This window comes from Ahaetulla prasina, chromosome 1, assembly GCF_028640845.1.
Source record: "Ahaetulla prasina isolate Xishuangbanna chromosome 1, ASM2864084v1, whole genome shotgun sequence".
NCBI lineage: Eukaryota > Metazoa > Chordata > Lepidosauria > Squamata > Colubridae > Ahaetulla > Ahaetulla prasina.
The window spans coordinates 342,550,641-342,574,039 of NC_080539.1; the positions used below are offsets into that span (position 1 = coordinate 342,550,641).

Sequence of the window (23,399 nt, forward strand, 5' to 3'; positions counted from 1 at the left end):
AGACTTTTAAGAAAAGATTGGACAGTCATTTGTCTGGAATAATATAGGCTCCCCTGCTTAGGTAGGGGATTGGACCAGAAGACCTCCAAGGCCTTTTCCAACTCTGTTATTCTCTATTCTGTAACATTCTTGACTTCAGTGTACTGGATGTTGTCAATCTGAAGGGTGCCCAGGTATTTGTAGTGATCTGCTTCATCCAGACTTTTGATATTTATTTTATTTATTTATTTATTTATTAGATTTCTAGACCGCCCTTCTCCCGAAGGACTCAGCCATTTAAAACACATAGGTACACAATACAAATCCCAAATTTAAAATACATTTAAAATGAAATATTTAACCGGCCAATTTAAACTAAAACGGTCAAGAGACCGATATATTATTTCTATAGGGCACTTTGATTCCTTCTATTCTTATTATTTTTCGCCTGTTGTTATTACGGTAGCACATTTGTCCAGTACAAACTCCACTGCAATATTTGAACAATGTTGAGCAGCAATTCCATTTCAGATGGTGTTTATATACCATCAGATCACCCATTTAAAGGAGATGAGATACTGAAGGGTGGTAGATGTTTTTGATGTTTGACAGCCATGGCCTGACTTATTCAGTACTATTGTCAGATAAATTAATGCAGTGACAAAACTGTACTGGTGATAGTGAGTCTCCTTCAAAGATTCTTCTCTTGATGTTAACCTCTCCCAGTCTATCAGCATTGACTAGCAATGGTCTTCTATTATGCCTTTGAACGAAGTTTCTACTGATTCCTGTTATTTCTAGGCACTTATTATCCAGTTGCATGGTAGGAAGTTGAATATCTTCTTGTAATCAATCCAAACTACCTTCAAATTGGGTTTTCTTTTCTTACAATTTTCTAAAATCACCTTGTCAATTAGGCACTTATCTTTTGTCCCTCTGTTGTTTGAGTGATTTACGTATACTCAAATGGAAAGAGCTCGTTTTTTAACTAGATGTTGTTGACTGAATCAGCTACCACATCAGTTAGCAATTTTAAAGTTGTTGGTAAACAGGTAATTTAGCCTTTTATGAGGTAAGTTTTGCCAGAAGTTAACCAATCTTCAATTTCCTCTTCTTGCAGTATGTTGTTAAACTGTTTGACAGCAAGTGAATCATGACCAGTCAGATATTTCAACCCAAAACCATATGGTTCATCTTCACTTAGTGCTGTCCAATTCTTGATCTTCCTTGCCCTTTTCTCCACTATTTCTGCTGTTATTACAAATTCTTTCATTTCAGTTTCTTTTTTATTCTTATCTACCTCCTTTAGCCAGATTGCATTTTGGTTGTATTTTGGAGTAATTTACCTAGCAGAACTGCGCTATTTCTTCTTTAGGGGGCATTGACTAGTTCATTGCACTCCCTCTGTTGATGGATTGGTAGAAACATTTCTGATTCAACTAAAATTAGAGATTCTGACTTTAGTCAGAATATGCAATTCATACTTCATATCTGCTGATATTCATGGCTATATTGCTTTTTTTTCTGAATTGTTATTTCCAGTGCTTCCTTGATTTTCCTTTCTTTTAGGTCAGGGGTGTCCAAACCTGGCAACTTTAAGACTTGTGGACTTCAACTCCCAAAATTCCTCAGCCAGCAAAGATGGCTGAGGAATTCTAGGAGTTGAAATCCACAAGTCTTAAAGTTGCCAAGTTTGGACACCCTTTTTAGGTGATATCTCTTGATCAGGTATTCTTTGGTCTTCTTTTTCTTCTGCTTCTTTTCTTTCATTTATTCTCGCTTGCTTGTATCTGATCTTAGCATGGTTATCTCATTTTTCAACCTGACCTTCCATTTTGGTGATGCACTGCTTGACCTTTTTTTCTTGTTTGTTGATTTTGCATGCAAGATATTGAGTTATAACTCCAGGCTTGCTGTACATTGGTTGGTTGGTTGGTTTCTTGCAGTGAATTGGTGCTTATATTTGATATTACAGTATTGGTATCTTTTAATACTAGTGCTAGCTGCTTCTTAATACTAGTGCTAGTTGAAGAAACTTCAATGTAGGCAACTTTATTCTGTTGTTTTTGTGCTTTTTCCAGAAGCTCAGTTATTCTTTGTTTCAATTCACCCCCTCTTTTTATTAAAGTTAGAGGGCTTTTGTTCTTTCTGAGAAGGCAGAGGAGTGGCTACCTAGTTTGGGAATGAAAAAGATCCAATAGCTATGCTAGCTTGCTGTATAGTTGGTTTGCCTCTAGAATCTGAGCTACTCTTGGCAAGCCCAATTTCTTTGCTCTGGATAGACTTTGCAGTTTTTCCAATTTTGTTTCTGTAAATACTTTGTATTATAAATTGACATTGATCTGCTACTGTCTGCTCTGTTATTTCTGATTCTGGATGTTCTTTCCAGAACTTGCGCATTCTTTTCAGATTGCTTTCATATTGGGACTTCATTTGTAAATAGAAGATCATTATTTCTTTGTTTCCAATCTTTGTGTGTTTGCAATAGGTAAACAACCTTTCTTCCATAGTCTTGTACCTGTTGGCCGTGGTTGCTCAGCCAACAGTCCAGAGCTTGTAGCCCATTTGTCACCATAGGTACAGGAACTCCAATACCTAGTATGGTCCTTGTTGACTCAGATCACAACCGAACCAGTATATGTTTCTGTAAATTACATCTCACCATATAGGAAAGACACTCTTTTTGGCTCCTCTGGTGAGACCTGTCTAGTATGATTGAGCCTCTGCTTCAGACAGGAAGGTGATTCAAAGAGTGGTGAGAATGGCAGAAAAGATCATTGGTAGTTCACTTCCTTCTATCCAGGACATAGCACATAAGTGATGCTTGAACAGAGTCTGCAGGATTGTCTGTGACACTACATATCCTCTTCACCACCTGTTTTCCTTATTACCTTCTGGGAGGAGGTTCGTGGTATCCGAAGCAGAACATCCAGATTCAGTCACTGATTTTGTTCCATATAGCATCAGACTTGTGAACTCTCAGGTTTCGTGTTATATATGTATTTGGGGGGATACACACTTTCTCTTGAGAGCAGGCCACAGAATTTCATTTTTAATATGGGCCGGTGTGCTTGCAGTAAAAAAAATGACAATAAAGTTATCTTATCTCTGGCATAGCTCTCATCCTCCTTGGAGCACACAAGTCCTACTACCCCATCAAGGCAGAGCCTAACTGGGAAATTTTATTTATTATTATTATTGTTGTTGTTGTTTTTTTATTATATACTGCAGGAGAACTTCAGCTACTGGGAGATTTAATATTTTAAATAAAACAATAGTTTTCTCTAAAAATTATGTAAGTTTATATTTATTTTGTTATTCATGTTATTGGTTTTCATCCAGTTCTCCATCCTTTTATGACCATCTTGAATCCCCTTTCTGTTTTATGGCTTCCTATTGGATGCCATTTGCTCCAGGGAAAGGGACTTCACAGTATTTGTCACCCCAACAGTGAAAGCAGACTTACTAAAAAGTTGATAGCCCAGTTTAAGGCTGCAACTTGGCAACTGATCCTAAGTAATGGTTGGATGCACTTTTTTTAAAGTAAGAATTTCATTTAAATTTTGAGGAATGTTTTGTCCTCTTTAAAGTAAATAGTATCACTTAGTGACAACTAAATGTAAGAAATTTATCACAGTAAATCTGCTCTCTCCTATTGCATATAATTTATTTATTTATAAAATTTATTGGCCACTCATTTTACTACAGAGTAGTGTTGGACAGCTCACAATCATAAATCAACCAATATAATAATAATTTGCCTCTTCTACCACTTAAAAAAATAACAGCAATAAATTTGGAGTAACTCAGGAGAACACACCCCAGGCTTCCAAAGGTCACTAGTGGACAACCATTTAGATATGAGCCAGCAGTGTGCAGCAGCTACTAAAAAAGCCAACACAGTTCTGGGCTGCATAAACAGAGGGATAGAATCAAGATCACGTGAAGTGTTAGTGCCACTTTATAATGCCTTGGTAAGGCCACACTTGGAATACTGCATTCAGTTTTGGTCGCCGCGATGTAAAAAAGATGCTGAGACTCTAGAAAGAGTGCAGAGAAGAGCAACAAAGATGATTAGGGGACTGGAGGCTATGAAGAACGGTTGCAGGAACTGGGTATGTCTAGTTTAATAAAAAGAAGGACTAGGGGAGACATGATAGCAGTGTTCCAATATCTCAGGGGTTGCTACCAAGAAGAGGGAGTCGGGCTGTTCTCCAAGAGTAGAACAAGAAGCAATGGGTGGAAACTGATCAAAGAAAGAAGCAACTTAGAACAAAGAGAAATTTCCTGACAGTTAGAACAATTAATAAGTGGAACAACTTTCCTGCAGAAGTTGTGAATGCTCAACACTGGAAATTTTTAAGAAAACGTTGGATAACCATCTGTCTGAGATGGTGTAGGGTTTCCTGCCTGGGCAGGGGGTTGGACTAGAAGGCCTCCAAGGTCCCTTCCAACTCTGTTGTTGTTGTTGTTATTATTATTATTACATGTGAGTTTGAGATCCCAGTATCCTTCTTCAAGGAATGTGCACAATTTCATTCATTAGCAATTACAATAGATCAAACTACTATTAAAAGTGCAGCCAAGACACTTTCCAAGACATTGGGTGCATGTGTGAGTTATTAGACTAGAATCAGATTACATAGGTGTGAATGAAAAACTTTTTAGAACATGAAATACAAAAAAATTAAAGAAATTTTTAAAAAAGTTAACTGTTTAACAAATGGCTATGCAATTTTTTACTTCTAGAATATAACTTCTGAATGCCTTTTAACTAATTTATTTTAGGTTAACGACTGTGGGGAAAAAACTTTAGACTGGGGGTCCCCAATTTCCAGTCCATGAACCAGCACCGGTCTGTGGCATGCCAGAAACTGGCCAAGCACTTGAATTTTGATCACATGATCATGGGGATGCTGCAAAGATTGTAAATGCAAGGACTAGTTTTAAGTCACCTTTTCAATGTTGTAACTTCAAATGGTTGCTGGGTAAATAGATACAAAATTAGGACCACCTGTATTTTTTAAGAAACCTCGGAAGAGGAGGAGGAACTTCCTTAGAAAAATTCCAAAGAATTATCTTTAAAGAAAAGATATATAAAATGACATATTTCTGCTTTAGCTATCAAGCAGAGACAAAAACCCATCTGATTCAGTTTTAATTACTGTGATGGAGAAAAGTTCTGTTTTATTTATTTTATCCCACCTTTCATCTAATTGGAATACTGCATTGCAAATAATTATATAGCTACTGACAACACACAGACGCTCTGCCAGAAAAAATAAATAGCACTTCCATGTCAACAGCTATTCAGTGTCAATGTTTCAGCATAACTGTCCAGGAAGTTTGATTGGTTTGTTTTAAAATTTTTACTTACTTCAAAAAACAATTTGCTAGGTCTGCTTTAGTTAGTTACTGATAGACAAATCACTTGTTATGGAGTTACCACTTTAGGAGGTTTGGTTTTGTCAACATTTGGGAGGGGAAAAAAAGACTAGATTGCTATTTAACTTTCAAAAATAATATGAGACATGTAGTATAAATTTCCCAAGAATGATATATTTCAAGAGGACAAATTCAGCAGAACCCAGGGTTATAACTTACCAACTGATTGAAGAGATACTTTTGGAATCTTATAGGAAATATTTTGTTTCTGTCTGGAATAGTTTGGGGATTGCAATTTTTGCTTTTATTAGTACAGACTTGTTCTAATTGGCTATTCTACAGTCGTAGTCATCCCTATAAAGAAATCCATCATGAGTTGGCCAAACAGGTGAGCAGTGGTCAAAAATCTTAATCCATCTTAGTTTTGCAATTTGCTGAAAACAGCTGCGTTCCTAGAACACCTTTATTATTTTCAAGGAGAATATATTGGTTAGGGAAAACGATGGCATGTAAGATGAGCTGGGGGAATGAGAACAACCTTGTATTACTTAGCTAGTAGTAGCCTTTCAATGAAAGACCACACTAAGTTTTTGCTAGAGAAAAACAGTAGTATAAGGATGTTGCCATCTGCAGCTGGCACAGAGACATGTAGCTGAGGTGGAACCTGGATTATATATTGGAACAAGCTATACATGAGTGTATTGACATATGCTAAGTCATAGACCATTGTTTATAAACTATAACAGATGAGTTTTCACAACAGGCTTTGCTAAAACGAAGCAAGTCACAGAGTTTAGGGTGGCTTAGAGAACCAGTTCTTGCATTGTTTGAAACATAAATGAAGCTAGTTGAGGCAACTTGGCCTTTTCCTATCTCATTGTTTGTACTTTCTTGTGGATGACTAAGAGTGATTACGGAGCAATGTTTTTAACCAAACTTAGCCATTTGTATTCTTTGCAATCTATTGGAATTTTGGAAAAAACTGCATGTGTACAGAGGTTTGGACTCTTATCCGTCTGTCTATCAGTAGGATAACCCCCCCAAGCAGAAACCAGTGGGGGGAGAAGCCAGCAAAAGAAAGTTCAAGTTTGAAAACGGATTAGATCTTGCCACGGTTTTGAAGAAAAGCATTTAGAAAAAATTACCTTCCCTCTAGGAGAAGAGGCTGGACAATGACTCAGAATATTGTCAACTGTTGTAGTGTAAGTTCCTTTCTTCATGATTGTGTGGCCCAAGTCCACAGTATGCTGCCTGCCCTGTGGATCCCAGTATATACTTACAGTCAAAAATGTAGTAATGTAATAAAAGGAGAGAGATGAGATTCTGCACTGCCCCCCAAAGCAATGCATCAATTCTGAATAAAATTTCACACAAACACACCTAGAAGCGCCTCATATGCTCTGGCCTGAATAAATTCTCAGACAGATACAATACATGACAGAGATAGCATACCCATGTACACACATACACACACACAACTTCATTACACAGAAGAAATTACAAATGCCTCCTATGACCCCTGCTGGTAAAAGTATTGGAGAAGATTCCAGCAGCCATGTTCTGCATGATTTCCCTACCACGTTGTTGCCTAAGACAATCTGCTTCAACATGAAGTTCTTGACATCACTCCCAAAAAGTTGTCATCTTGATCGAGAAGTACCTAAAGTCTTTTTGAGCCAAGGGCAGAATAACAAACCTGAAACCTTGTTATTCAACTTGGGGACACAATGGCTGCCTTTAGGGTTGTGGCTTTGCAGATTGACCAGTCACTCAATACCTGTTCACTAAAAAGCAAACTGGTAAATTTGTGCTCTGAGAAACCTTTTCAAGGTTTTTCTATCAGCCTGAGGTTTTCTTTATCTTTTGAACAGATAGTCATTAACCAAGCCAGCTATGTAATATTTCTATTTTCTAAGTTCTCTATAGGTTCTATATGATTTTAAAGGAAATGTTTAAAATAAAAGATAATTCTGAAGATTTGTGTTTTTAGTATACCCCTTTTCCTTTAACATATAATATTTTAAAAAATTAAAATGAGGATGATGCCAAATATGTCCATGATCACATTCTTCATATAGTTATGAAGGATCTCATCATTAAAACAAACATAAAATAAGTTGTGATTGCCCATACTATAAGTCAAAGACACATTGGATTAATAGAACAAAATGTCAGGCTAAGGATTTTGGAATTCCAGTCCAAACATCTGGCGGTCCTGACCCTTTTTTGAAAAAATAAACAACCTGTACTACTTGCCTTTAACAGCAGCCCTTCATGTTGATGACAAACAGGTCATATGAATGTAAAGGAACACAATAATGGGCAACCTGGTGGTTACCATGATGCTGAACTAAAGTTCCTCAGAGCCTCAGTCAACATAACCAAGGTGGGAGATGCTGAAAGTTGATGAAAATTTCTGGAAGGTCATCTGTTTCCCACCCATCTGGCTGGAAGTGTTATGGGAGCCAAAGCCCAGACTGTCTGAGGCAGGGGTCTCCAACCTTGGCAACTTTAAGCCTGGTGGACTTCAACTCCCAGAATTGGAGACCCCTGGTCTGAAGCATATAGGCTGGGAGAGGCTCTTCTGATGAGAAACAGCTTCATCTTGCTTATTACAAGCATAGACTGTACCTGGCCAAGATGGTTTTCTTTACAATCATACATCTCAATAACAACAAAATACAAAGAATGATGTTTAGAATGCATTTCAAATGATATTTTTGTGAAATAAGTTTCATAGAGTCTTTAAAACAGGATTATAGTTTTTATGTGCCTTTTCAGAAATGTAATCCTTTAAAACTGTCTCTCTTTCACATGGGACAATGGCACATTCGGAATTACGACAACAACTTGTCGTAATAGGGCCTCTGGTGGCTCAACAGACTAAGCAGTCTTTTATTAACACAGCTGCTTGCAATTACTGCAAGTTCAAGTCCCACCAGGCCCAAGGTTGACTCAGCCTTCCATCCTTTATACGGTAGGTAAAATGAGGACCCAGATTGTTGGGGGCAATAAAAGTTGACTTTATATATAATATACAAATGGATGAAGACTATTGCTTAACACAATGTAAGCCGCCCTGAGTCTTCGGAGAAGGGCGGGATATAAATTCAAATAATAAAAAAAAAACTTATGTGAATGATTATATAGATTGTTCAATTTGCAGATGCCCCTGATACTTATAGAAACCAACATAAATAAGTCACAGTTTAGGTCAAAGTCAGACATTTAATAATTGCTGAACATTACATCAATGAAAGACGGGAAAACTGTTTGGCCATTTACAACTCGTGAAATGCCTGGCTGAAAGGAATGTAATACAGGTAGTCTTCATTTAGTGACCGCAATTGGGACTATCCCCATAGTTATTAAGTGGATTGGTCGCTAAGTGAAACTGTGGCTGTACTTACCAACTTCAGCTTTCCTTTACAAACCTGCATAGGTCATAAATATGAGGCTTGGTAATAAAGTTACTTGTTTCATCACTTCATTAACTACAGTGCTAAGCTGATAGTTGTCATACAGTTGCTAAACAAGGTAGTCGCTAAACAAAGCCTGACTTTAAATACATTACCTGAAAACATTCAATGAAAAATGCAAAACCTTTGCCGAAATGAAGAACATTTCTTGTAGCAACTTTCTGGCTATATACAGTCATTCATGGCTGTCTAGCATCCAGTTAGAGAAGTTGTTTATGTTGCTCTTTGTAGCTGATAGGAGAGGGAGGATAGGTAGGTTCTCATAATTTCTTACAGTCTTTCCCATAGGCTAGAGAAAAGGTAAGATTGAGATAGAAAGGAGAAGATTGGTGAATATTTAAAAACAAACTCTTCTGGGAACAGGAAAAAGAACATTGAACATAGAATAATAAAGATTGGAAGGGACCTTGGAGGTCTTCTAGTCTAACCCCTGTTCAGGCAGGAGACTCTATATCAGGGGTGTCAAACTCAAGGCTCAGGGGCTGGATCTGGCCCACGGGGTGCTTAAATCTGGCCCACAGGGCCACCCTGGAAACAGCAAAGGACCAGCCTGCAGTGCCTCGGCCTGGCCCAGGCTTACTGGGCACTGATCTACAACCTGGTGGCAGCCGTTTTCGTTGGCAGAATGCTGCAGGCAGCTGTCACAGCAGAAAATGGAATGTCCCTCCCAAGCTCTGTTTTTGCTGGAAGAGTGCTAGCAAAGCAAACTCACTTTTCCTTCACTGCATAGGGCTCTGGATAGCCATCACCTGGCACAAGTGATGTCGAGCTGGCCATGCCTACCTGGCCCCCTGAGGTCAAACACAACCGTGATGCGGCCCTCAATGAAATTGAGTTTGACACTCCTGCTCTATATCATTAATGACTGTCCAGACTAAGAAATGTTTAAGGAAAAGAAGGACTGTTTAATGAAAAGGACTGGGAAGATATGATCTTCCAATATCTCAGGGGCTGCAGTCTTCCAATATCTCAGGGGCTGCCACAAAGTAGAGGGGGTCAAACGATTCTCCAAAGCACCTGGAAGCAGGACAAGAAGCAATGGATGGAAACTATAATCAAGGAGAGAACCAGCCTAGAACTAAGGAGAATTTCCCTTACAGAACAACCTAGAACAACTGGAACAACTTGCCTGGAGGTTTTTAAGATTGGACAACCGTTCGTTTGAAACGGTAGAGGGTTTCCTGCTTGAGCAGGCTGTTGGACTAGAAAACCTCCAAGGTCCCTTCCAGCTCTGTTATTCTGATTCTTCTTGAAAACTTCCAGTGATGGAGCACCCACAACTTCCAGAGGTAAGCCACTTATTACTTGTTCTCACTGTCAGGAAATTTCTTAGTTCTAGGTTGGATCTCTCTTTAATAATCTCTCACCTGTTACTTCTTGTCCTGCCCTCAGGTGCTTTAGAGAATAGGTTGACCCCCTCTTCTCTGTGACAGCTTCTAAAATATTGAAAGTCTGCTATCATGTCACCCAGGGGTGGTATTCACTTACCTTTGCTTACCTTTGCATTCATTTACATTTGCTACAAATGTGAGCGTGTGTGTGTGCATGCTGGCTTCATTCGCACGTCACCTCCGCACATGCGCAGGGCCTTCTGCGCATGCGCAGAGCATCAAAAATGTGGATAAATGGGACATGATTACATCCGGGTGGGTGGGCGGAGCCTCCCGCAGCCACCACTACCGGATAGAACCAGCTGAACACCACCACTGATGTCACCCCCAGCCCTTCTTTTCACTAGAGTAGACATAATTAGTTCCCTCAAACGTTCATTGTATGGTTTAGTCTCCAGACCCCTTATCTTCTTTGTGGCTCCCCTCTGCACTCTTTCCAGGGTCTCAACATCTTTTTGTATCATAGTGATCAGAACTGGACATAGTATTCCATGTGTGGTCTCACCAGTGCAGTATAAAGTGGTACTATCACTTCACGTGATCTTGAAACTTTCCCTTGATGTAATCAGAACTGCATTAGCTTTTGTGGCAGCTGCAGCACACCACTGGCTCGTAGTTAAGTGGTCATCTTCTAGGACAGCGGTCATCAACTGGTGGTCCGTGAGAAAATTTTGGTGATCCGCACAAAAATTATTTGCATTTTTTATATTGCACTAAGTCAGGGGTCCTCATACTATGGCCCCTGGGACAGATACATGCAATGTTTGTGTTGCTGCAGAGAGTCTCCCCCTTTGGGGTCTGTTGTACGGGTTGGAGGGGTAATAAATTTTGATTTGGGGTCTGTTTTAGCCTCCTGGTGTGGGGCTTTGGGCAAAGACTGGAGGGAAGCATTGTTGGTAGCAAAGAGCCAGAAGTCGTTATTCCAGTGGGACTGCATCATGGCCTGGAACTGACTGACCATCTCAGCCTGCTGAGCCTCCAGGTACCGGTACCTGGCCTTGCAGTCCTGCAGGTCTTCCCTCTGCTTGGAAATCCTATGTTCATAGGTGTTTCTGCTTTTGCTGAGTCTCCTTCTTGGTCAGATCTAATTTGAACTGAGCTGTTTTGCCAACTCTTTCTCGTGGTGGCTGCTTAGCTCCAACAACTGCTTCTTGTTGGAACCCTAAGAAGCCTGGTGGGGAGGCAAGGCAAGGGGTGGCTGGGAGGGGAGAGTAGAGGCCGGCGAGGTGCCCCCCCGACGTGAGTGATCGAGTTCATCATGCCCACCCAGTCACATGACCACCTAGCCACGCCCACCTAGCAGGTCATTAGGCAGGTCATATTAGTGGTCCATGGGATTTAAAATTATGAATTTAGTTGTCCCTGAGGTCCGAAAGGTTGGTGACTCCTGTTCTAGGACACCTAGATCCCTCCCACAATTACTATTTTTGAGACAGGCACAAACCAAAATGGGCTCTAGGCATTGTTCACTACTGGAGTTCATGGTATAATATGGAGTAGGCCATATTGGCATAAACCTTCCTAGTGTAAATGGTCTCTGTTGGAGACTATAGATGGGCATAGAAGAGAGGAAGACAGAACAGATTTTACCACCAATGAAAGAGCCAAAGCTAGCTTTAGAGAGAATGCCAGGTAAAATGATTATTTATTTCTAGGAAATATGAAAAGGAATTTAGGCATAGATATAACAATATATATGCTTGTTTGTTTGTGTTTATTTTTCTATTGTACTCTTCCCAGAGTCACATTGTTCTTAGATGGGTGGCCTTATAAGAGTAGTACATAAATGTATAGTGTACATTTAATTAACATTGAGGGATGGAGAAAAAAAGTAAGTAATTTTAAAATACCTAGCAAGACTCAAGCCTCTAGTTTAGGTTGGAGGAAGGTAGGAGTGTCAAGGAAAAATAATTGGCTTATCATGTTGTAAATAAATCTTGTCCCAGTGCTTGCATGGCGGAAACTGAAGTTAAAAAAAAACTTGTGTTCATAAAAAAATAAGATGTGTTATATGATGTGTCTTGGATCACACCTATAAACTACAAATATTATTTGTGACATAGCTGTTTACTGCATTAATGAACACTCCATTTAAGAATAATTTATTATGTTATATGATAACTGTGTTAGCTATGTTTTATGTCTTTTTCTTTTTATTCTTTTTGTTTATTAAAAATGAAAATGTTAATTTAATGGAAGCCTGATTATGGTTCTAATAAGATAACTGTTATGTGAGCAAAATTACAAGATGAATATATATAGATACATACACACATATACATATATGTATATATGCGTGTGTGTGTGTGTGTGTGTGTGTGTGTACTTATTTCAAGGACTTCTGTGCTGCTTTTTAAAGCATTGATATTCAGCATATTTGATATAAAGGCTTTATAAAATTAACAATATCCAAATTATTAAGTTAGAACAATTTTATTTTAGACCAACTATCCTGAAATATATATTTAAAGTTTTTAATTTTAGGTAAAATGCAGTTTTAAAATTCAGCAGCTGTTTTAACTTTTGAGTGGGAGCGGCCCAGAGTTGGTTATAAGATAGGTGGCTATATAAATGTTTTAAATAAATATAAATAAATAAACTAAATGCAGACTGAAATAAACATTTTTTTACAAAAATAAGCCAACAATTGTTTATTTTTGCTTGACTTCACCCATTCCAAATGAGGTTCTCAGAGATGAATACAGTAGGTTAATCTAGCAGGGAACACAATCCTCCAAACCAGGGGTCTCCAGCCTTGGCAATTCTAAGACTTGTGGACTTCAACTCCTAGAGTTCCTCAGCCAGCAAAGCAGGCTGAGGAATTCTAGGAGTTGAAGTCCACAAGTCTTAAAGTTGCTAAGGTTGGAGACCCCTGCTCCAAACAATATGTTCCTGAATATTTTTTTATATAAAAAAAATAAACCTCTTTATTTAAATTGGAGTATCATTCTTATTACTAGAGCTCTCTGATGTCCTCCTGTCTTCTATGTTTTAGTGGCCAATGTGTAGTTTGCATGATATGTAAAGCCATGCAATTTGAAAATAAAATAAAAATAAATAAAATAAAAGTTGGTTGCTGGTTTTGAACTCGTTTGTATTCAGAGAAATGGCAGTCACATGGTTGCTAAACTTTGGCTGAGCCAATCACCTGGGACAGATAGGGACTTATAATAAAAGAGAATATATGTAGCTCAGGATTAAACTATGGAGCACTGAAGATGTTACCTAATTGTGTAATGAAACGTCTGCAAATCACCAAGCTCAGAGGGTACCACAGATTCCATAGAAAAGGAGTTATTTAGGTGGTATTAACATGGAGATGTAGGTACCCATTAATGGATTTTTCCTCATTAATAAATGACTGTGGTTTAGCACAGTTTGTGGAGACATCCACTTGTATAGTCCTGGTTCGTACATTTGCTCTAAACCATGGTTTAAAATCAAAGTGACTGAGTTTGCACAATATGACAAGCCAAAATTCAATAGCTCATTTTATGATTTAGCCCAATCTGTGAACACAGACAGTGCCCTAAAAACACATTGTGCAAAACAAACCTCTAGAGATCATGCACAGTTTTGCTATGGAGGGCTTGGATTCAGTACAGGAGAGCTTATTTTAATAAGACAAAGGGCACTGAATATTTCTTGACTGTGCTTGTTAAAACAAAGAAAAGCCAGCCAGTTTCAGCTGAATTTGCACATAAGGGCACTTCGCATCTCAGAATAAATAAATCAAAAAAGAAAATTTGGAAAGCCTATTTCAACAAAGGAGTTAGAACATAGTAATGGCGAACCTCCTCTACAAAGATAGTTTTCCAAGATACTATCAAGGTATCAAGGAGAAGATTGTATAATCAGGATTCTCAAAAATCCTTGCTACAAATACAAATCTCCACCTTGGCTTTAAAATGCACTTGAAGGTGCTGAGCAAACAGACTTTGACAAATCCATTTTTTTCCATAAAACATAGAAAGCCATCTCCTGAAGAGAAGCAAAAGGAAATCAAATGTGGCAAATTTTTCTAGGGTTTTTTGTGTGTGATATAAATATATAGTTTTCCCATTTGTTTACTTGCAGTAGTTTCCCTGCACAAGTTTTCATTGTGAAGGTGGTTTCAAACATGCGTTATTAAAATAAATGACAATTGTCCAGCAATATTCTAAACCACAAATAACATTCAATTGCAAGTTAAAAGGGAAGCCAAATAAACTGCATTTAACATGATGCGTAACAATAATGGGGACTTTGACAGGAGCTGGGGAGCAGGAGGCCTACTTCTTTTCTATGTGCACCGTGATACTACACACATGTATGAAAGGGAGAATGCTTATGGCATAACAACATAATGCTGCTTGTCATTTTCACAAAAGGAGCAAGATCCTGCAGATACCCATGACAATAGTGAAGATGACCCATGGAACCACGTAATTGAAGTTCTACCCCTCAACGTCGCATGGATATACAAAGGGACAAGGGTTCAAGCATACAGTTATAATTGTCATCTGGACTCTCCTGTCTTCCTTTAATAGATCCTGAGAATTTTTATAATGTCCTCAGAATAGAACTAAATGTGCCAGTTAAGATGGACTTTCTTCAATACTTTTATTCAAAAGGGGAGAGATTAAAATACAGGTTTTTAATGCAAACATTGCATCTCAAATGTTATTCAATATAATATAATCAACAATAACATAATCCAACTGCCAGCTATATTTTTAAGAACATTTGTCAATGTTCCAAATTGTGTTCCAAATTCTGTTATTCTCCTGGAAACTGGGCAATGCCCTTTGAAAACAAAAACTTGGCTATGTACTGTTAACATTTTGGTTGCAAATACATATTCTCAAAAACAAGGAAGGACTGCTATAGTTGATTCAAATGATTCTTAACAGAGATGCAAAGTTTAAATAGGTGACCCTAAAGATTGGTTAGGTTGTGATCCTAATTACTTGTTTTCCAGGGATATGATATCAGCATTTTATTACATTAAACAAAGATTATGGGACAGGAATTAATTGTGAAAGCCATTTACAGGTTAAAAATTTACCCACAGATAAAAATCCTAAAATTACATTGGCAACAGCCAAATTTTTAACTATGACTATAAAAGCCAGGTTTTTAGAATAGAATAGAATTAGAATTTTTTTTTTATTGGCCAAGTGTGATTGGACACACAAGGAATTTGTCTTGGTGCATATGCTCTCAGTGTACATAAGAAAAGATATGTTTATCAAGAATTCTAAGGTACAACACTTAATGATAGTGATAGGGTACAAATAAGCAATCAGGAAACAATATCAATCTCAATAGTAACATGCTAGTAATTTCAAATTTTAAACATTTTATATAATATTTATTAATTTATATTATTTGTTAAACTGTTTGATCTAATGTCAAACTTTTAGATTATATGTACACTTTGCTATTTGTTTATTTTTACCATAAATATAATTATGTGGGGCAGGGCATCAATTATATAGTCTTATATTAGAATTGTTTTTAAGTTTCAAAGGTGCTAAAATATTTTAGCTTAAGCAAGAATTTGGAAACACTGGGTTCATACATCATGCTAAGACATAATGTTGTTTGTCTGTTTGCAGTTTATTATGAAGTGCAAATCCAGCCGGTGCCATTTATAAACCATGGCTTAATGATATATGTAAACCCAACGCTTTCTGGCCTATTCAGTAAATTGAAATTAAACTGAAGGCAAGTCAAATGGGGCTTAACAATAAAAAATAAAATATACATTTGAGATGTGTATTCCACCTTTTCTCTGGGAGAAGAATCACTCATTAGATTTACATTGTGACATATTTTTAGACAGTGCAGGCAGCATAACTATCACTCCCTCCTCAAACACTTCCCACAACAATCCTGTAGAGTAGACCACGCAGAAAGAAATTAATTGGCCCAAAGTCACCTAGTAAGATGTTTATAATGAATTGATTAACTGTATATACGACCCAGCTCCCAGTGACTTTGGGTGGCGTGCAGATTGCTGGAAAAACATTAAAACAAGAAAACAATACAACACAAAACAAAAAAGAAGGCTGCAGAGATAAACCCAGATGGGAACAAAGAAAAATAAAAATGTTTCAGTCATGCTTGCAAAGAGTCTTCAGCACCCTTCAAAACAGCAGCAGGATGGGGGGCATTTGAATGAGGGAAACTTCATTCCAGAAGACAGGTAGCATCACAGATAGCTGGTATTACTTAATCTAAGGAATTCAGAGTGTGCCAACCTGCTAAATCGGATCAACAAGGCAGATGTTATGGAAATAGGCAGTCCCTCAATAAACCAGATTCTATGGCTGGAAATGATTTAAATCTAGATTTCTCCACTCCTTGTCCAACACTATAACCCAAGGGTTTCAAATTATGTGGAAAACCCCCCCCCCCAAACATGAGGCCAAGTTCTAAAGATAGAAAATTGGCTACGTTCAAGTCAACTTTTTCTTCCCTTAGGCTTAGCCTCCCACTGAACTCACAGAATCTAATTGTTGCATAATCCTGAGCTTCCATGGAACATAGTTTGAAAAACCCTGTGGTTAGCATGAATCGAAGCACAAAAACAAAGTTAAGAGTTGGCTTCAAATTTTGCTGCTCATTGGAAATGGTGGCTGGTCATAGAATGGAAGATTAAGATGAAAAGATTTTTAAAAAAGATGCAACCAGATTTCAGCAGGAATCTGGTAGCATCTTTTCAAATTTAATTTGTTAGTTGGAAAAGGTGCTGCTAGACTCCTGAGTTTGGGCTATCACACTCTAACAGGGCGCTCCAGTAATGCTGGGTTTGGAGGAAGTAATCCAACCTGGATTAGCTACTAGAAAGAGTACTCTATGTTATACTCTGCTCCAAAAGTGAGCAACAAGGAATAATAATTCTGGCTGATTTCTGTACCTTAAGGAAGTATTTATAAGACCCTTTTTTGGTAAGGAGAATTTGTGTGGTTAACAGTGGATGAGAAAAAAAAGGCGGGGATTGGGCCATAACTATTATAAATAAAACTCCATGGATTCATCTTATCATCTCATATTTTTGTTCCTTCGCCTTTAAGTATTACTGCTATATTAAGCATTATGTATTACTGCCCTCCAGGTATTACGTATTACAGTACTGTGTGGTCTTTTGATGTTTCTGTCACTTTGAACATGGCTGTGAAACTTTATTCCAACACTGTATTTTTTATTTCTTTTTAAAAAAACTGACTAGTTTCACACATCCCAAGTGAGTTTGCTTAACTAAGATTTACCAGATAAATAGCACTTGGCTGAGTTTGTAAAAGACACTAACAACAAGCCAAACAAATTTCATTACATACTGTAAAAAGTTTAAAACACTATATGAACTTAGCAAAATAGTTTGCTCCTATTAATGTTAAAATCTTGTATGAATTTTGAATGAACTAATCGTTTTTCCCCTTTCCCATCTTTTTTTTTTGTATGCTACTTTTTTTAAAAAGGTGTTGCATTTGATCTAATGCAAATCGTTTTGAGATTTTTAACAATGAGAAGCTACATCTAAAAATATAGAAGAAATCCTTACATCGAATTCTCTGCGATTTACTCTCACTCTGCCTACCTAGCCCAGAAATTACGGCCAGTCCGCGCGTCTCTCCTCCAGAGTTAAGACCCATTTGAGTTCAGGGCTAGGTAAACGTACCTAGGTCGGCAGCCGCCTCCAAACACCAAAGCAGCGCCGGGTGAGCCGAGGAAGGAAAGAAAAAGGGGCGCGTTGGTAAACTGGGAGGCGGGAGGAAAGTGGGCGAGAGCTTCCTGAAGGATGTTTTGTGAGTCTGTACGTTGGCGCGGGAGGCTGCCGTTTGTTATTATTATTATTTTTTTTTAAAAAAAATTGAATGGAAAGAAGGAGAGGAGCATGCCGGGCGGTAGGACCCCGCGGGCGTTCCGGGGAAGAGACAGAGAGAGAGTGTGTGCGCGAGTGAGTCAAAGAAGGGAAAGGAAGGGAAGCTGGAGGAACTGGGAACGGCAGCAGCTACGCTCCAAACCCACAACGCCCAGCTTGCCTCGTTTCTCTCTTTCAAAGGGAGGCTGGATAAGAAAGCGGGAGCCCGAGCCCGGGCGCCTTCGGCCGCTGGCAATTTTTCTGGCCTCCATTCATAACCGATGCAGGCGAAGAGCTCCATGGGCTGATTCCCTGGGAGACCCAGCGGTACCAGCAGCGGAGGCGGAGGCGCCTGCAACAGCTCGCCTAGGCCTCGGCTCCGGCCAGCGGCTTTCACTGCAACCTTTCCAGGCCATGTAAGTCAGCCGTCGTCGCGCCGTTCCCAGGTTAGAGATGGGGAGGAAGCAGCTATTGGGGCCTGCTCTGCCTTTCGGCTGCCCTTGCTGGCTCATTGTCTGGAGCGGCCAGCCGGCCGGAGCTGCGCTGCGCTGCACCTCTTTCTGCTCTCCCGCTGCGTCTGGTTAAGCTGTTGGGTTTGGCAAATGGCTCGTTGTAAAAAGTGACTCGCTCTCTCGCTTGGAGGCCTGGCCGGATTCAATTTTTTTATTCCTCTCCCCGTGTTCTTTCCCCCCCCTCCCCTCCCCACCTTTTAGTGCATTGCAGTGGCGGCGGCGGCGGCGGTTGCTTTCTGCAGATGCAGCTGGGCGCCTGGCTTTGGTTTGCCCCCGAAAAGGGAGGAAAAACGAGGGGCGAGGGGGTGTCTCTAAGTGGGCGCGTGGGATAAAGTGTTTTGCCCCACTCCGCCGCCCTGCTTGGGTCCTCTCGGTTTGTTTTCTTTCCCATCTCCTATTTTCGCCGGGACCCGGGCAGTTGAACTCGCGGGACAAATTTTTTTTTTTTGGGGGGGGGACCCAAGTCGGAGGGAAGAGAGCTGAAAGAATTTCCGTAGCGGGATCTGCCTTTGCAGAGAATCGGATGCAAAGAATTGTCGCTCGGCTGGCTCCCCCTCCCCTTTTCTCTGCGGTGTTTGTTTACCTCTGGCTTCCCCATTTGCTGGCCACAGCTGTTTGAGCAGGAAAGAGACAGGATCTCGCTTCGTCTTCCTCCTTTACTTCCTAGGTAGCCGAGCCTCTGCCTGCGCAGCAGCGAGGAAGGAGGGAGCTTTAAGGGAGCATCCAATATTTCTTTTCCTGCCCCCCCCCCCGGCCATTCAGCACTAGAAAACCCAACGGCTCTCCCTGCGTCATCCCCCTTGGGTTTGATTCGTTGATCCCAATTTGGTAAAAGACACGCGGCGGGTTCACACGTTGTGTTTCCAAGATGCATGCCCAGACAACGTAAATGAAGCAAAGCCGGATGTCATGCTAGGAGGACGCATATTGGGTAGCTGTAATGGGTCCCCATCTACTCAAGTGGAGGGTGCTCAGTTGCTTGCCAAAGCCTGTGGCCCTGTGTAAACCCCCCCCCCTTTTAAGTTAACTGTGGATAAAGTGAAATAACTAAGTATCCTTTGTCTTAGACATAGAGTGTTATGGAAAAGTTTGGATCGATTTGCTTTTTAAAATAAAACAAAGAGGGTTTTTTTGGAAGCCAAATTCTTAGGTGAACTCTATGTGTGTGTATCTTGGACAGAACATTTGTGGTTTTAATGTCTTGAAAATGCCCCATTGATTTGAAACCATAACAGATTGTATAGTCTCTGCATTACAACATGTTCAGACTGTAAAGGTTCAGTAATTAAGAGTAGTAGCTGCGCAGGAGGATAGTATTTGTATGAGAGACTATCCGTCTATTGTAGGCTAATGTTGCTCACCTCTTCATATATCCTTTTAATCACAGACTATGCACCATGATGAACCTAAAGCAACCGCCAGTGAAAATGTTCAGGAGCTGGAATTTGAAATGGAGATTAGCTGGTAATTGCAAATTTCAGTTCCTGGCATTTTTGGCACATGTTTTATCTTTGTGTAAATGGCAGAGAACACTATGAACCTATATAGAAATAGTCCAGCCATACAAATACATCCAGTTTTCTTGCTGTGAGCAATCTTCATAACTTAAATATATGTTTTTGTGATGATAGAGGTAATATTTGAAAGGACTGTCCAGGGAGCAACCTGTGGTTCCACTGACTGCTGGCCGAAGGGTAACAGTAATGCCAAGAAAAACTGCTGCTTCTGCCTGTGTCCTCTTCTTCTTTAATCTGAGAACCATTGGTGGTTCATAGATTGCGCTGAGCCATGGTTTGTTTAGCCTTGGTTTATTGTGCATATCATAATTGGCTGGAGTCACACAGTATAACATCCCCAAGCCTAAACAATAGATGTGCAACACTTGTAAGCTGAAGGATGACACCAGACTTTGCATGGCATGTCAAGAATTGCATCCAAAAAGAGGTGGGTCCCCTTTTGGAGGGGATGCAGGAATTTTAAAGCATAATATTGATATCAGAAGCATATGCCACATTCTCTAAAATCCTCCTCAAAAGGAAAACAAACATGGTTTGGATATCGCCTTTTTTGAACTCCTGCCCTAAAGCGGAATATGTAAACTAAGTGGTTGGGTTCATCATGTTATGAACCAAAGCCAGATCAATCATACAATGTCTTATCATTTTGTGTGACCCTGCCCAGTATTAAAACTAGGATCAAGAAAATCAGGATTCAGGTTCTTTCTGGAGAGTTGTTTGTATGATACCAGTTATCATTTTTTCAGTTTCTTTTCTTCTTTTGGAAGTTTTACCTGTCTATCTGAGTACATGCTAGAAAGTAAACAGAGTAACTTTCAGGGAGGAAGAATTTCAATGTGAGGACAGAATTCAGTTGCAGTCAAATTTTGGTTTGTGTAATTTGTTCACCTTTGTCTTTGCTGTGAATATACCCAAAGAACAAGTCTCCTTTTACACTGTAGCATAAATTCTGGGGTTTTTCCCCCAAGGCTGTCCTAGTTAATTATCACCACTATATTTGTTTACAGGTAAATGAACTTCATAAGTTCCTTTGCTGTTACAACTGAACTATTGACTTTCTATTCATAGCCACAATATTTTCATTTAGTTATCTTGGACCAATGGAGTTATTAATGTTTTAAAACCTTTGTGCCAGAAATGATGGCTATTGAGGGAGATATTACCAGAGATAATATGTACTAGTGGAGGAAAGACTGTATGAAATGAACATGTAAACCAAAATCAATCAAAATCTTTCTGATTTACCTATATCAAAGTTATATTCTGCTTTACTTCAGGGTGTTCAAAATAGTTCCCTTAAGATTTGTTTTTCATTTATTCTTGCAACAGTTTTTAGTGGTAGGTCAGTAGAGAAAGAGTATCACAAGGTGAATTTTTGCCAAGGACAAAGTGAACCGCAGGTTATCTGACAAATGAATCAAATCCACCTGGGGTGAAGAAAAACTCTGCATGGTACCATAAAAAATTGGCCCATACTTAAGATTTTGTGCTTGAACAACAAATGTGTAGTAATAACACAAGGTAATGGACAAGATGCTTTTTTCCTTTATTATGTGGAGAACTTGCTTTAAAAAATACCGTGCATTGACCCTTGACCTTCACTTTTATGTATTTTCAAGTTGTGTAAAATGTCATCATGTCCAACAAAATGAGGATTCTAATGGAACATTTCTCCATGCTAAGTGTGATTCAAGTCCCCTGCACAAAAGAGTGATTTATTTTACAATATTCATGGTAACAATCAGCAAACCGACAGTGGTTTACTTTTGCATTTCCCAAATGGTGGAGTATATTAGGAAAGTCCCTGCACATTTCAAGCTTTTTCTGGGTATCAAACAAAGTTGCACATTGTATTCTTCTTTGGAAATAATCTGTTCATTGATATAGCATAATAGCACATGGTATATTTGTATAAGGTATCAAGTTAAATTTCTTGCATCCCAGATAAAAAATCCGAATAGGTGAATTGGAGTTGATGGTGACCAGTATAACAAGTGATTAAGGAATAGAATTGGAGCAGGAAGGGTGACTTTAGGCCAGTCTCTCCATTAGATGCTAAGCAACAGAAGTTCCTAGGTTCAATCTTGACAAATTTAGAGCAGGCTGGGAAGATGAAACCCTGCAAAGTTTATGCCTGTCCACTCTTTGGTTGATGGACCAGTGGTCCAAATCTGAAGCTTGAGTTGCAGGATGACACGTTAGTTTCTGAAAAATTGCCTTGCATACAGTATCTGCAATGCCTCCAGACGGTCATTGCATCTCTGGCACAATGTTCTAAGTGGTTATGTGCAAGAAGTGCCTTTGCAGTGCTTGGTAGTTTGCAAATTTCTAGAGGTGCAAGTTACTTTGCCTCTATGTAAGTGTGTGATAATATTAATGAAGTTAGAATATTCTTCTATATATTTCAGTCTATATTCCTGGGTCTAAAGCTGATTTATTGATTCATTCATTCTGTATGGCCTCCCATCTCACTTAAGTGGCATTGGACAGTTTACAACAGTCAGACCATTTTGCTTTGCTTACAAATGTTGGCTTCATCATATCTGTTTCTCTGGTATGATCATGTCTAATCTAAAATACAGTATTTATTGTCAACTTGGTTTCTTCTTCTTTTCTTCCATCATTTCATGAAGAGTTATCCTAAAAAGACTGACTTGCAGTGGGATACAGTAAAAGCATTAAAATTGTCATGCCAAACAACACAGATTTGTGTACAATGTAACATACACATTTCTTTAAACAATCTTACTTGTGTTAAAATGGCAGGAATACTTTTCCAGATGCAGAGATGGGGTGGAAGCGGGGGTTTGCATAGGACTGTGTTTAAAAACAATACTTGCAGTCTGAAATGACGAGTGCAAGATTGTGCCAGATTCTGTTATCACAATTTCTGTAATATGGATCTGTTTAAATGTCAAATATTAAATGCCACTATAGCCAAATATTTCTAATTCAGGAACAGTTTTGTTTGCACATTTCAGTTAGATTGCTGAAGCCATATATGTGTAGTAGTTGTTATCTGTATTCTGAATTGTCACTACAATATGCAAACTTTTTCTGATTTTAGCTTCTGATATGGAATTAATAGGGACCTCTGATTCTCTGAATTTTGATATATCCGTTAGTTGCTGGTTTTAAATATGGGATATAGCTTGGCAAAAAGGACAATTGAATTCAAGATACGGGATTTGTAGTTTTCATTATTTATCCTCCCCATTCTCTGTACCCTTAATAATTCACAAATCAGAGGTCAGCAGATTAGGTTTAGTTTACTAAAGGTTGTTGGC

At 39.0% G+C, this 23,399-nt stretch overlaps 1 protein-coding gene across 3 annotated transcripts in view; it reads left to right on the top strand.

The window, feature by feature from the left end:
- AKT1 (AKT serine/threonine kinase 1) overlaps positions 1 to 23,399 on the top strand; it is a 161,177-nt gene that overhangs the window by 19,619 nt on the left and 118,159 nt on the right. Inside the window, exon 1 of one of the 3 annotated variants that reach the window (XM_058162853.1) lies at positions 18,125 to 18,529. The exons of 1 other annotated variant lie outside the window; for it this stretch is intronic. The gene's annotated coding sequence lies outside the window, so the exon portion shown is untranslated. Of the gene's footprint in view, positions 1 to 18,124; positions 18,530 to 23,399 lie in introns of those variants that run through there. One more of the 3 variants, XM_058162852.1, reaches the window with a different exon arrangement.